This window comes from Haliotis rufescens, unplaced genomic scaffold, assembly GCF_023055435.1.
Source record: "Haliotis rufescens isolate VD_foot unplaced genomic scaffold, xgHalRufe1.0.p SCAF_14, whole genome shotgun sequence".
NCBI classification, from domain to species: domain Eukaryota; kingdom Metazoa; phylum Mollusca; class Gastropoda; order Lepetellida; family Haliotidae; genus Haliotis; species Haliotis rufescens.
This window is the reverse complement of record NW_025963824.1, coordinates 5881610-5897690: the sequence shown is the minus strand read 5'-3', so window position 1 is coordinate 5897690 and position 16081 is coordinate 5881610. Positions and strand designations below refer to the sequence as shown.

Sequence of the window (16081 nt, the reverse complement as noted above, 5' to 3'; positions counted from 1 at the left end):
GGGACTTATCTAGACTTTCTCAGAGATCGATAATCGTCCCGAAGTCTGCAGCAAATAATAGTAAAGATCCCCGAAATGGAGATAAAATTCCCAATACATGTTATAATTTTAAGTGGCTTTGTGTTGCATTGAAGAAATGACTTGTATTTCACCGACCAATTTGAGGAAAATAACAATGTTAAAGGCACTTAGTTTGGAATGCTGGAGAAGTCCCGGTGACATATGAACCCAGTCACTCCAGTCTTCGTCTTTAGGTTCTACTACACCAAATCAGAACCAGTTGGGACAGTGCGGTTTTCGTAGGGAGCCTTCAGTGCAGATCGAGAGATATCTGCAGGCTGTGATTGGAGGATATTGTGTAAGATTTTTATGTCTTTTAAATTTACATCCATCCAGTTATTAAAACTGACCATGTTTTTCTATATTTAGTCTTTTTCAACATGATGACTTATGCTGAATGTGACCACAGCTATTTTCAAGGAGGCGACATTTGGTGCGAAACTGGGGGTGGTGTGTTTAGCTTCCTGTACTCGGAAAAGGAGCTGGCTAAGCTAGTCATTTTTTTTGTTTTCATTGCTGCTCTACGCCAAACTCTGCACACACGTACAGGTAATAGCTGTTGAATGTTTAGTTATTTTTTAAAAATATATAACGTTACTATAGAAATCTATGGGAAAACATTTGGTTGTGTGTAGCATGTGCAACTAGTCCAAGTCAGTGAAGGAAAATTCTTGTAGACTCATTCACATAAATCTATTGATACCATGATCTACTGTAAATGATGCGAAAACATGCTGAATTAGTCTGAAGCCAGTCTAGTAAAATTTCATTTTGGAAAACTTGGCGCTAAGCATCATTTTCAGTAGAATTTAGTGTCATGGTGACTGATGAGCTGAGCCGACAAGACCAAACAGAATTTTCTAGACTCTGGCTTCGAACAAGGGTCTAAAGTCACAGATTGTTTTGGTCGAGTAGCTCACCTCATAACAAGCCATATATCAACCTAAAAAGCTCTTAAAAATATCCACGGAAAATAGCACCCTTAAAAGTTTTGGCAGCCGCTGATCATATATCTGAGGGTTTTTTTTAGTTTTGACATCCATAAAAATCTGAGTATTGATATGAACCGATTCCTCCTCAACTGGCAAGTTTCGACTTAATCTGCTGACGAGCAGGTCAATAAATCTTTATCTATTCATGACTATCACAACTGCACACAAACTGCAGAACGAGGCTTCAAAGAGAAGACAGTAAATTAGGAGTGTTTAAACCCACGATAATGAGGGTATCACTACCGAGGCAAGCCAGTATTTGTACAGCCGGGTCAGAGGTGACTGCGCCATGGTAAGGTAATTTATCTGAGCATAATGTACCCGTCCTGCAACCTGTTTATGTAAACAAGCCCTGCAACAGGGAAAGAAGTTTGAATAGGGCAAAAACTCTGTGAATGTCTCATAGAAAGTTTGATTTGCACAGCATTCTTCGGATTTGTAGGTAAGCATAGGTCCTCAAAGCAAGTTCACAGCATTATAAAGCAGAAATCAGGGTTCAGAATTAACATAGGATTGCCAGTACGAAGAGTAAATTTCAGGAAGGACACATGACATTTCCTTGTGGACTACCTTTTATGTTTAGGTAGACAGCAACACTGGAGCAGAACTTTTCTGTGAACAGAAACTTTATTTTCAATTTCATGAACATTTACATAACATTGACAGAACTGTCAGAATATCAAATTCTACCCCTATTGTGACAAATGTCATTCTTGATTGATGCCCATGACTAAGGTAGAATTCTATAATATTTCAATGGTTAAGCTGGTCTTTATCTGTGCCCAGCTTTTCAGTCATGACCCTGGTCTTCTTGCTCAGCCGGCTTCCTCGTCCTCAGCTGGTGATGCAATGTTTATCTACATGATCTAGTTATCTCCCTTGATGGTACATGTTGGTCTGATGACTGTCACACCACCCATAGGCCGGGACGAGTGCAATACAGCTTCGTATCACATGCACTGTACCCATCTCGGACTACAGGTGATGCGAGGTGTTACTCCAGGGCTCCGAGTGCAATACAGCTTCGTATCACATGCACTGTACCCATCTCGGACTACAGGTGATGCGAGGTGTTACTCCAGGCCTCCATTGTCGATGTTGTCAAATTGTACCAGGCGGGTACTTACTTCTGAAATTGTTCATTTTTCCCCCCAATTATCACTTGAGGCGTTTATTCAACTCCTCTGATATGACTCAGTCAACACTGTTGTGTTATAATTGGTTGGTTTGCTGTTTAACGCCGCACTCAGCAATATTACAGCTATATGACAGCGGTCTGTAAATAATCGAGTCTGGACCAGACAATCCAGTGATTGATATGAGCATCGATCCACGCAATTGGGATCAATGACATGTATCAACCAAGTCAGCGAGCCTGACCACCCGATCCCGTTAGTCGCCTTTTACGACAAGCATAGTCACCTTTTACGGCAAGCATGGGTTGCTGAAGACCTATTCTACCCCGGAATCTTCACGGGTCTGTTGTGTTATCAGGCTGATGAACTTACACTGATGTAGCCTTCAACTCCATAACAGTCAATCTCTGTCAAGTACAAAACTAGAGCTACTGGCCCCTAATACAGGCTATTCAGCGATGGTAACTAATACCGTATTCGACGTAATAAGCACCCACGGCGATATTTGCTAATATATTGGCTAGTGAACAATTCAAATTAGCACCCCTTCCGATTGATCAGTGTACTCAAGACCTATTTATTCGTGTATAATACGCCCTCATGTGATATATGCACCCTTAATTATGGAAAAATATATGTCGTACATAAACATTTCAGGCTGTCAGCATAAACCACAAAATTTATATTTCAACTGTTTTTCCCGCCAAAATAATATTCTAATAAGAGCCTCTTATTTGTAATTTTGAGAGCGCCCTGGGCGTTCTTATAATGACCAACACCCTTCAAAATGACAAATGTACTAGTCCTTATGATACCTTTACTATTAGGCAGTTTGGAAAGGACGACATGACTTAGCACCAATATCTAACACTGCGATTGTCGAAGCCCATGAAGACATGTATTTTCAAGTGCATATGCAGACTGCGACTTCAACCACTGTCTAAAGCCCGAGTCCAGAAATATTCTGTTTGGTCTAGTGAGCTCAGCAAATAATAATCAATGCAACAACTCTATTCTACTGAAAATTATGCTGAGAGCCATGTTTGTGCTCGTGTTCTCAAAAAGTTCTGGCACTGACCTCCGAGATATGTAAATGTAAACTCTCCCCAGCATGAGCCAATGGAGAGTCCTAAAAAAAGATTTATCTAACAGGTTAAATCTGGAATTCATTTTTCAAGACAAATTGATCAGTGTTTGAAATAAAGGGTGAGGTCTGCCCCTCCTTTATTTGAATCTAGGGACCCAGTAGGTCTAACTTCTTGCATCAGGGCAAAGACAAGGGCCCTTGACGTCCATGCTAAGTTCTTTCACAGTTGATTCTTTGTCAGATATCTACAGGTAAAACTTAAGTAGTTCTTGCAGGCAGACCTTTCATGTACAAGTTCAGGCTGGTACTTCACAGTTAATGCAGACTTCTTACATACACACTACTCAAACAAGGGTAAGGACAACCCGATTCTCTCATATTACCGTATTCGACGTAATAAGTGCCCAGGGCGCTCTCAAAATTAGAAATAGGGGGCTCTTATTAGAATATTATTTTGAGTTGAAAGATCGTAAATTTCGTGGTTTATGCCGACAGCCTAAAATGTGTATATACGACAGATATATTTTTCCAGAATTTAATTGCCCATAATTAAGGGTGCATATAACATACGAGTGCGTATTATACACAAATAAATAAGTCTTGTGTACATTAATTTATCTAAAATTACACAAATAATTTTGAAATTACTTTATAAACACAAATATACAAAAACAATTAGATCACATGCTGACAGTTTGTTTCTGTGAGCCTATGCAACTATGTAAATTTCTGCTGAGTATTTTACCGCCTTCGCAGAAGGTTGGTTGGTTTGTTGTTACGCCAAACTCAGCAATATTCCAGCTATATGACTGCGGTCTGTAAATAATCGAGTCTGGACCAGACAATCCAGTGATTAATATCATGAGCATCGGTCTGCGCAATTGGGATCAATGACATGCATCAACCAAGTCAGTGAGCCTGACCACCCGATCCCGTTAGTCGCCTTTTACGGCAAGCATGGGTTGCTGAAGACCTATTTTACCCCGGATCTTGATACGTATCATATCACGCATGTAATATCGTCCTTCATATGGTACACAAAATACCCTGATAAGCATGGTTTGTGACTCCCTGTGTCGTGAAAGCCTGATCATATTCCACTAATACACGTCGACCAAAAAGTCAAACCTTCGACAAACACTAAGTGTTCTCCCATACCAACTCTGGAGATGGCACCGGGAGAACAACAAAGGACTAACTACTTCTTTTCAGTGAGCAGTCAAGTGGCTGAGAGTTTGTATTGGGCCTTCTCTCCGCGACTCGGCGAAACATGACCCCACAAGCCTGAGGAGCTGGGGCCAGCATTGACTTGGAACATGTATACACACTGACTGAAGGAGGGAATTCCTTCTTCATAGCAACTGGTGTTTCTGGGCTACAGTGGCAGTACATTATCATATTAATGGGGGAAGAGCGAGACCCGCGAACACCGTACTGGGATTTGGGTAGGGTCACATGGCAATAGGGCATTTTCATGATTGTAACAGGGGTAGAAACTAACAGCTTTTGTCCACTAGTCCTTATAATGATAACATATAACAAAACCCCTTAAAATGGGCTAATTTCTACTAGTCCTTAGGATACCTTTGCTATTGGGCAGTCTGGTAAGGACTATAGGACTGGTGCCAATTTCTAACGCTGTTGTAACTTTTCAGAAGACATTCTTTCATGAACTAATTTGAATATATTTTTGTTTACGTTTTGGATGACATTCAGTCAATGTCCTTGAATGTTCTGTTTGTTGTTTAACGCCACTCTCCACAATATCCCAGTTTTATCCCTGTAAATAATTGAGTCTGGGCTAGACAAACAAGTGATTGATATTTAGAGCAATGACACACAATCAACCACGCAACGAAGTCGCCTCTTGGTCCAAGCACAGGTTGCTGTGGGCACCAGTACAAACTAGGAACCTTCACAATGTTCAAACAATTTCTGTGTCATCAGTCTTCTGTTACAGGGTTTCAGAAAGGTTCATTTTCAAGGACTGACTTTCATAAAATATATGTTGATATTATTCAAATTTGGAAATGAAAAAGAAGAATGTCCCTTAAAGTTTTTTTTAAACAAAATCAAGAAAATTCCTTTTGTCTCCAGCAAAATCTGTATTGCAATACAGGGTTAGAAACTAACAGTTTTTGCCCACTAGTCCTTATAATGATAACATATGGCAAAACCCTTAAAATGGGCCAATTTCTACTAGTCCTTAGGATACCTTTACTATTGGGCAGTTTGGTAAGGACTACAGGACTAGTGCCAATTTCTAACACTGCAATACATGACCCAACAATATACTTCAATCCTGAGTGAGTGAGTTTGGTTTTACGCCGCTTTAGCACTATTCCAGCAATATCACGGAGGACACCAGAACAATCCTGACAAGGAACATTGCAATGCACCAAACATTCAGTGAAATCGTTACAGCCCAGCTAGAACTACATTTCAAGGCAGAGTTCTCAGAAGGAACATTAAGTGGTCAATCTATCATCTGAAGAACACCAGCTGACACTCCACCCGACACTCGCCAGGACTTGACCTGGTGAAACGTCAAATACAGGGGCGGTAGAAACCAACTCATTCTTCAACAGTCGACCCATGTTTGAAAATAAGCATGAAAGGAGACTCTAGAAAACAGGGTTAGAAATTGGCACTAGTCCTATAGTCCTTGCCCAACTGCCCAATAGTAAAGGTATCCTAAGGACTAGTAGAATTTTGACACTTTAAAAGGTGTTGCTATATGCTATCATTATAAGGGCTAGTGGACTGAAACTGTTAGTTTCTACCGCTGGAAAAGCTGCGTATAATACACAAAATAAATCACCATTACCCAATTATTTTGAGTTGCTTGTGTTGTGTGCTAATTATACATGAAAAAAATAAGAAATAGCAAAACAGCGAGTAATTACCCAATGTATCCATTTCCACTTGTATACCCATATTCAAGGTTGATGCTAGGAATTTCTGACATGGGGCCTTTATGTAAAAAAATTCAAATATTCGAGAGGTACACCCACACTTGCCCATACAGCACAATGTTAAAATGTCCCACTGTATTTGAAAATGTGGGCCTTTTTTTTCAAATGTAGGGCAAGCACAAGACCCCACCCTAGAATTATCGCTGAAAACCACTGTGCACTTACTTCATGTCTTGGCTCAGGAACATCTCCAATGGAATCCCCATCACCAGAAGCAGTTGCCTCCCCTTCCTTGCTCAAGGCTGCCAGTCAGCCGTGTTGAGGCTTCCACAGCCTCCTGCAGCAGCCCTCTCTCCTCAAGGCTCACTCTCTGAAAAGTTACCATTCCTCGCCAATAAGATGATTTTAAACTCTCCGAACATGCATTGTTCTGTTGATGGCTGTATCGAACTTCTGCATGACAGACTAGTCCACTTGTTTCAGAATAGTTGTCCATATTTTTTCGCACGGCTATCCTCAGTTGGGGTACAATACCCTAACAACAAATGGTATATACAATACTGTGACTCCGGGTTGGCAATAAAGTCATCTTAAAGGCTACTTCAAGGCACAGACAAGGAACAGCTTCCTTTAAAGCACCCCTGATGTAAAGATCCGAGGCACAGACACGGAACAGCTCCCTCTCAAGGACCCCCTGAGGTACAGATATGGAACTGGTTCATCGCAGGACTTGCTTATCTAGTTTTGAAGCAGAGACATAGAACAGTTTTATCGCATGTAGGCTTCAGGGTTTCTCCAACAAGCAGATATATGTAACATCTTCGTCCAAGCACCTGCTGATGTAGAGTTTGAGGACGATGTTTCTTCAAGGCAGAATATTTGCGCTCACTTCAGTGGAGTATCTAAGCGTGTTGAGGCAAAGACGTGGCCAAGCTTGGACGTAGTACTGCTTGATCAAAGCCTGTGGTGGTCGCAGCTACTCTACCAGGGTAGGCCCGGAGTTGACTCAAGTCCTGCAATATATACACAACACTCGTCAGGCAATGTCAACCCTATCAGCGCTCCACTAAACAGTGCCAGTCATTCATGGCCATTGCTCCCTTTATTTGCCTATTAATTCACATTCTGATAGACAAATATCAGTTTCCACCCCAGTGGACTTCAGCAGGGAGGTCTGTTACCGTGTTTCACCCAATGAGGAACTTGGGGGGAATTCGATATTAGACATGATCCAGCATGTTCAACAGCGATACAAACTATGTTTTCGTCTACTAGTGGAGTAGTCCTTAGAATGTAACATATAGCAAAACCCTTAAAAATGGCAATTTTCTACTAGTCCTTATGATACCTTTACCATTGGGCAGTTTGGCAAGGACTATAGGACTAGTGCCAATTTCTAACCCTGCTAGTCCTTAGAATGTAACATATAGGAAAACCCTTAAAAAGGGCAAATTTCTACTCGTCCTTATGATACCTTCACTATTGGGCAGTTTGGCAAGCACTGTAGGACCAGTGCCAATTTCTAACCCTGCTAGTCCTTAGAATGTAACATATAGGAAAACCCTTAAAAAGGGCAAATTTCTACTCGTCCTTATGATACCTTCACTATTGGGCAGTTTGGCAAGCACTATAGGACCAGTGCCAATTTCTAATGTTGTTCAATGCTCACGTGACTATGGAGACATTGGAGGACCGAATGGTTGGTTGGTTGGTTTGTTGTTTAACGCCGCACTCAGCAATATTCCAGCAATATGACGGGGGTCTGAGAAATAATCGAGTCTGGACCAGACAATCCAGTGATTGTCATCATGAGCATCGATCCACGCAAATGGGATCGATGACATGCATCAACCAAGTCAGCGAGCCTGACCACCCGATCCCAGTAGTCACCTTTTACGACAAGCATAGTCACCTTTTACGGCAAGCATGGGTTGCTGAAGACCTATTCTACCCCGGATCTTCACGGGTCGGAGGACCGAATGAGAGCCATCCATTGTCCTGCAACACCTGGACAATACTTGAACTCGGCCAATAATTTCACAGTTCAAAGACCCATATATATAAAAATTATTCTGACCCCCTGTAGCCTGTTAATCATGAAGTCAGTGACTTTGCACGACAATGGTATTAGGGCATTTCCAAATTTTTGACAACAATCTTCTAATGATTACCAAATTTCCAAACAAAAACATTTGTATGATAATCGGTCAATGTCCCGAAAGATGAACCCATCCGAAACCCTGTGTTCTCAGCAAGTCTAAAACCTCAACAAACTGACAGCAGAGATCTACACAGAATGTTTGTTTGTTTGTTTGTTTGTTGTTTAACGCCTCACTCAACAATAATCCAGCCATATGACGGTGGTCTGTAAATAATTGAGTGGACCATATTTGAGCATCGATCCACGCAATTGGAATACGATGACATGCATCAGTGAGCCTGACCACCCGATCCCGCTAGTTGCCTCTTACAAGCATAGTCGCCTCTTGAGGCAAGCATGGGTTGCTGAAGATCTATTCTAGCCCAGATCTTCATAAGTCTTGGCACAGAACGACACAAGCAGCATGGTCCTACAAAGCAAGGACGATTTGGTAATGAAATCATGTTTTCTCTCAACAACCTCACTATTCTGGATTAAAACAGCCCCTATCCTCCCATATCATTCACTTTCGCTTTGAAATTTGAGAATCGGTTAATGAGTAGCTTATAACAAAAACATATAGTAAAGTTTCAAGGCCTGCTGTAACACACTGTTTGTTTATATCTTCAACAGACAGTTGACAAGTTTGCCTTCTATTTATGATATAAGTGAGAAGTATTTTGTTATTGTTATTACAAATGTACGAGACATGAAAACTATCCTGCATATTTTATTGAAAACAATCTCATTAAACTCAGGACATCCCATTACGGGTTACGTTAGAACGACCTTTCGTGAATTTTGACCGACCAATGAAATGACTGACAAGAAATCGACATTAGCCAATCAGAAGGCAACTTTCTCGAGCTTTACGACACTAGTTTCAAACTGGCGACTACGCTTCGAAACATATTTCGACGTATTCTCGATTTAAAAATATAAAACTGATAAGAAGAACATTCTGGAATGGCTTATAGATGGCCTAGATTGTATGGATATAATCATAAAACCTGTAACTGTCGTTCGGAATACCCCGTGTTAAATATTTCGTGGTTGTATGATTAGAAAACACATTCCGACTGTCACTTTCATGATCTGGTGAGCAACGCTCTGATTGGTTGGATGTAGGTCGTTCTTACGTGACCCGTAATGGGATATCCTCAAATCTTTGTTTAGCTATAGGTGAGAACTAAGATCTGATTTTAATGAGATTGTATTGAAAACAATAAGAGATGAATCGATACGACTTGAATAAATGGACTCGCCGATCAAAGATGTTTTGCGGGTCCACGGGATGCAACTCCGCACAACAAATTGCGGTGCCTTAGATGACCAGGCCACCCTACATTTTAAGTTTTCACAGAAACACCTGCTTTCAACAAATCCACTAAAATCAGTCTGCAAATACCACCCTGCCTTATCCCAGGAGTGTTGACCACTGCCTAGCAGGTGCCCCCTCCTCCAGAAACAGGGGGTATAGAGTAAATCCCCAGGACGTCCCCCAGCACACGGCACTGGTTATCTCAAGTGTGACAGAGTCAAACTCTCGTTATTTATGATCTGCATAAAAACAACCCTATCGTGACATGCCAGGCAGCCGATAGGTACCGCAATGGCAACTATGTCACCCACATACACTACTTCTCGATCCAACTTGATAAGGGCAAGTTCACGAACACAACCGACAGAAGCAGTTTCCGAGTGCATGCTGTACCAGCGATAACTAGGACCACTATCAACAGCATTGATATGGCACAATTTTCACCTTGTGATTCTTATCAAACAAATTGTTTTACAAATATACATTCTGGCAGTGTTTGTGTTCATTGTTTGACCTCGACCGAGGGGACAGAGTTATGCCCTGGCTATTTACTACACCCCTGTCCTGCCATTACTTACTCAGGGCCATTAATCCTGGGGTCGGGTTAATCATGATTGCAGATTTGCTTGTATACCGGTAGGTCTGTTTTATTTTGGATGCATGAAACTACACGTTCAGACGAGGTGTTTTCGGGAATCGAAATGAAATTTTATTTGCCCTTGTCAGTAGAACTATTTTGCTTCAGTGTTGCGATCAACCTAATGGAAAAGGTGGTGGTCCACGAGGAGATGCCGACAGTCCTTGCTGAATATTACTTGCCTCAGACACTCTACCACAACTTTTAACCCTGGTTGTAGTGACACTCCAACTTTTATCACAATTATTGCAATATGTGACAATGTTTGAAATTAAGCATGAATATCATGGGGGTTCAAACGGAGAGGGAATGGAGAGGTGAGGAGAGGCAGAGATCCTGGGCTATTGATGCTACAATATTTGAATTTAGGGATCCCCTAAATCTCCGTGACATTAGGGTTGTGATAAGTACTCCCTGACTTCCATTTCCAACACAGTACATCAACAAGACCACCAGCTTGAAACAACTAAACCCAACAAGACAGTCGGGCTGGTGACCAGTCAGTGTTGCCTTCCCATCTTCAAGTTACCTGCCTGCATTCAGACTTTATAAACTTTGAAAAAGAGCAAAAACTAAAAGGCATCTTCATTCAATTGAAGTGATACAATCAATGACTTGAGAATCTACGAGGAATAATAATATAACTAAATATGCAAGTTGTCTTAAAATTGACTGTCAGATAGTCGGGCAGGTGAAGGAAAATTTCATGCAGCCCAACAGAATAGTTACCAGTCACAGGCAGGCAGACAGGCAGTTATTTCAGCCACTGGGACCAGTGATGAGTTGGGAGTGAGTCTTGAGTAGTAAGTTTTGAGTAGTAAGTCTTGAGTAGTAAGTCTTGAGTAGTAAGTTTTGAGTAGTAAGTTTTGAGTAGTAAGTTGTTAGCAGTGCATCTTCCCTAGGCAAGGGACCAGACAGACCAGTTTCCACCCTTGCCGAACTAGGCTTGAATTTCTGGGTTTGGTCGTACCACCACCATTGACTTATGAGTTCTGTCTCTTCTATGTCCCTCCTATTGACCAATCAGATTCCACTTCTCAAAACACTTGCATTGCTTCAAACAAAGTGGCAGTGCCCAGACAGGGTGATCTGATCACTAATCAAGATCTGTATTGTAATAATGTGTCTTTACTTCGCAAAGAGCATCAGATCATGCGAGAACATGAAGACATTTGGAACATCTGTTGGCGCCAAGTTGACGGTATACATGCTTTGCATATCCTGCGATCGACTGAAATCTGTATGGTATTCTACGAACTGGATGTCGATTTCGTTACGTGATTTGGATTGGACTTTAAAAAGACTTGTTAGTCCAGGCCAAATATTACTCCATAATTCCAGCCTAGTTCGGCAAGGGTAGAAATTAGACTTTCATAGTCAGTTAACTCGCTTGTTTCGGTAAGATGTGAGTAGTAAGTGAGTCGTGAGTATTGTTTTTACGTTACTTGGACTATTTTTATTTTTTTTGTTCCCACATTCAGCAATATTCCAGTTATATGACGACGGTCTGTAAATAATCGAGTCTGGACCAGACATTACAGTGATTGATGTCATGAGCATCGATCCACGCAATTGGGACACGATGACATGCATCAACCAAGTCAGTGAGTCTGACCACACCATTCCGGTAGTCGCCTCTTACAAAAGCAGTCGCCTTTTACGGCAAGTATAGGTAGCTGAAGACCTATTCTACCCCGGATCTTCACGGGTCACTTGGACCAGTATTTCAGTTGCACCACAGTGTGTGAGCTTCAAGTGGAAGTAAAATCTGCCGTGATTCAGTTCTTAAAAGTTGGAAGAAACCCATAAACAAGCCCTTTCCACAAACCCACAGTCGTGACCAGGCAATCACGGGATCATAGCAACTCGGCTCACCCCCTTGATAAGTTGTATGGAGGAGCTGACTTGCCGACACGAGAGTGTTACAGCACAATATTCAAACTACTAGTAACAGCTTTACCGGTGACTTTAGGCACCAGTGCGATCCTGTACCTAGTAAATAGTAGGGGTGGAAAACTTGTAGGGACATTTTGAAAAATATATATACATGACATGATTATTTACAATTCCAATTGTATTTCCCGTTTGGTAGGTTACCTGTAACAGTCTCATAATATAAGCCAGAAATAGATATCAGCAATACACGCACGGTAGAAATTGGCACTAGTCCTGTAGTCCTTGCTAAAATGCCCAATAGTTAAGGTATCATAAGGACTAGTAGAAATTTGCCATTTTTAAGGGTTTTGCTATATGTTATTATAATGACTAGTGGACAAAAAAATGTTAGTTTCTATCGCTGATTTGATGCATTTAATGCATGCGTTTCTGTACTGATCATAACCAAATGTAAGCCTAAGAACTTTTAATCAGAAAAAAATCATATCTGAAATTTATTCTACCAGGAATAATATATTCTAATATCCAATTTTTCCTTGCAGATTTTACAATTTCTATATCTAAAATGTAAATAATAAGGCAATTTAGCAATTAGCAGCTTAGCATAGTGACGGTTATTTTTTACTCATGAAATATCCGTGAAGTCACTGTTTGAGAGCAACTGATCAGAGTGCTTGCTATTTCAATAATGAAAATATATTGACATACAATAGCCAAATGTCAGTGTTTGCAATAATGCTTGAACAATATCCCCGAGGAAGACATGGTAGAGCTAATGCATACTGCAGAAAATACATAAATTACTACTTATGTGAAACGTCTTGCCAATAACGACAACGGTAAAAGTTCCTAAATCCAAAAGGTTATCTGTTTCACACAAAAGTAACAAATGAAAGGCAAGCAACATATCACATACTATTCAGTTTCAAATCTGGCAATATCAAATGTTCATTTTTCTTTCAAGGGAATACGAAGTCTTATCAGCCACTGATCCTACTTCAAGGGTATCCTAGCAACAGTGAAAGCAGGGTATAAATAGGGCTGGATTTTGACAGTAGGGTATACGACTTTGTATTATAGCTAGATATGGCAGGGGCCAAACATAATCCCTGTTGTACCCCTGTTAGTTATCACCAATCAGCAACCAATCAAAAGCGATGTGTGCATATATATCATGGGTAATTGTGACTAGAATGCCAATACCACCTGATTGATTGTGTAGCCTGTGCTAGGCATGTTGAGGCGTGAAATCTTTGCTGATTCTTTTAATGACATGCTAGTTAAACACCAATACCACTTCATTATACGAATCAACATGAACATAAAATGTACCTCGCTAATATTGGTTTCTTATACAGACTTTTGAACATTGAATAACCTAGTAGGACACTCAAGTTTTAGTTGCAATGAGTAATATGTGGGTCCAATATAGTTATATACTGCAGTCTCAATTCCAAAATCAACAGGTGAAGATTGTCACAAAGCAACTTACCATAAGCTGTTTAGGCCAATTAATGTTTCTGAAAACATGGTGATTCTAATTACATGAGACATAAAAATACACTTTTTCGAAATATTTTTCTGTTTTTAGTTTTCTTTTCAATCGTACGAAATAAATCATATGCTTATGGCTGTAATACTGACTCAAAATCATAAATTAGGGGTTAAAAATACCTATTTGACAATCGTAAAACAGTATTAAAGGTGTAGATATGTTTTGGACAAATGTCCTGAAGAAACGTTTAAGCACCTGAGCATGCTGAGGTGAGGTGAAATGGAGTTTAACGTCGCTTCCAAGATCATTGCACTTATAAAGCAATGTGCGTGTGGCTGCTTGTACTAGTCCAGGCTGATGCCGATTCATAATGCTAGCCAACTGAGAACTGATGCTAGCCAACTGAGAACCTAGCCGCAGTTTAACAAAATTAAAAAAATATTGTATTTATTTTTTACCGCAAAATACAGCTGATACATTAATGATCTGTGTGGTGGAGGGTAACTGTGTGGTGGAGGGTAACTGTGTGGTGGAGGGTAAGAGGTAAGAGGCAACAGGCAACAGCTGTAACGATTCATCGATACTTAGGTACACCCGATACTTGAATTGTCAGTTTCCAATACACATGGCAACACTGATGATATGGGTGGTGGAGGGCAAGGGGCAACCTGTAGCCAGGATATATAACATATATATCCAATACACATGGCAACACTGATGATATGGGTGGTGGAGGGCAAGGGGCTTCCTGTAGCCAGGATATATAACATATATATCCAATACACATGGCAACACTGATGATATGGGTGGTGGAGGGCAAGGGGCTTCCTGTAGCCTGGATATATAACATATATATCCAATACACATGGCAACACTGATGATATGGGTGGTGGAGGGCAAGGGGCTTCCTGTAGCCTGGATATATAACATATATATCCAATACACATGGCAACACTGATGATATGGGTGGTGGAGGGCAAGGGGCTTCCTGTAGCCAGGATATATAACATATATATCCAATACACATGGCAACACTGATGATATGGGTGGTTGAGGGCAAGGGGCTACCTGTAGCCAGGATATATAACATATATATCCAATACACATGGCAACACTGATGATATGGGGGGTGGAGGGCAAGGGGCAGTAGGAAATGCCTGATTTACCAGGGTAACGACCACACCCTGGATAGCAGGGCTCCCTACAGCTACAATATTTGGGACATCGGCTTTCTCAGCTTAAGCTCCGTAATACAAAATCAATGACAAGTTGACATTGCCAGATTGTATCACCGGAAACTGATCCCAGTATTAAATATATAATGATGTTTATCTAGAAATCGATGAACATACTACCAAAATAATTGGTACTGTTTGTTTCAATTAAACTGCAGTCCTTGCACGCCAAAATTTAATTGTGTGAATTGGCTTTGTAATCCATAGTCATACATAATTGTACAGAGTTAAATGTTAAGGACAAAATTATGGAAAAGACTTCAATCATGTTTTTATTTTGCTAACTTTTGATTTATTGGACAATAAACAAAATATGACATGCAGTTTCAAAGAAAATAGGAGGCCTTCCAGTGTGCTGCTATAGTATTGGAATCTAGGGATGTACTACATTTATGTACTACAATTTCACAGAAATGTCAACTCGGTGCAGAAATGTTCCAAAGAAGGCTGGTCAAAAAGTTCTAAGCCTGACTAACTATCAACTATGGGCCATAACAAAGTGAACTGGTCATGTAGTACATTGTTTGAGTAGTTCATTGCAAGTGTATTTGGTCTGTTGAGGCCGTTTGTATATTAGTGACAGCCAGTTGAAAGTGATAGGGTGTGGTTTGTTTGTTGTTTAACGCCGCACTCAGCAATATTCCAGCTAGATGTCGGCAGTCTGTAACTAATCAAGTCTGGACCAGACAATCCAGTGATTGACATCATAAGCATCGATCCACGCAATTGGGATACGATGACATGTATCAACCAAGTCAGCGAGCCTGACCACCCTATCCCGTTAGTCGCCTTTTACGACAAGCATAGTCACCTTTTACGGCAAGCAGGGGTTGCTGAAGACCTATTCTGTCCCGGATCTCCAGGCAGCTGACCTCACCTAATGATCAAAATATACTCAAAACACCAATATCTCACATTACATTACAGCACATGCATCAACTAAGCCTGACCACCCGATCATGTTAGTCACCCCTTATGACAAGCATGGGTTGCTGAAGACCTATCCACCCCGGATCTTTACGAGTTTGATAGGGGTCCAAATGCCCACAGAAATGGAAAAGAACAAGTACCGAGCAGTCAAGCTGTATGTCACAAGTGTGTGGGTGTAAGTGCCCCAGCTATTCCACTGTTAAACGTTGGGCAGCTCTGTTTAAGGCTGGGAGAACA

At 40.9% G+C, this 16081-nt stretch overlaps 1 long non-coding RNA gene across 1 annotated transcript in view; it reads right to left on the bottom strand.

The window, feature by feature from the left end:
- Positions 1–16081, bottom strand: part of LOC124142077 — a 37917-nt gene that overhangs the window by 12450 nt on the left and 9386 nt on the right. The window contains exon 3 of the long non-coding RNA XR_006862127.2: positions 6416–7203. This is a non-coding gene — a long non-coding RNA (uncharacterized LOC124142077). The remainder of the gene's footprint in view (positions 1–6415; positions 7204–16081) is intronic.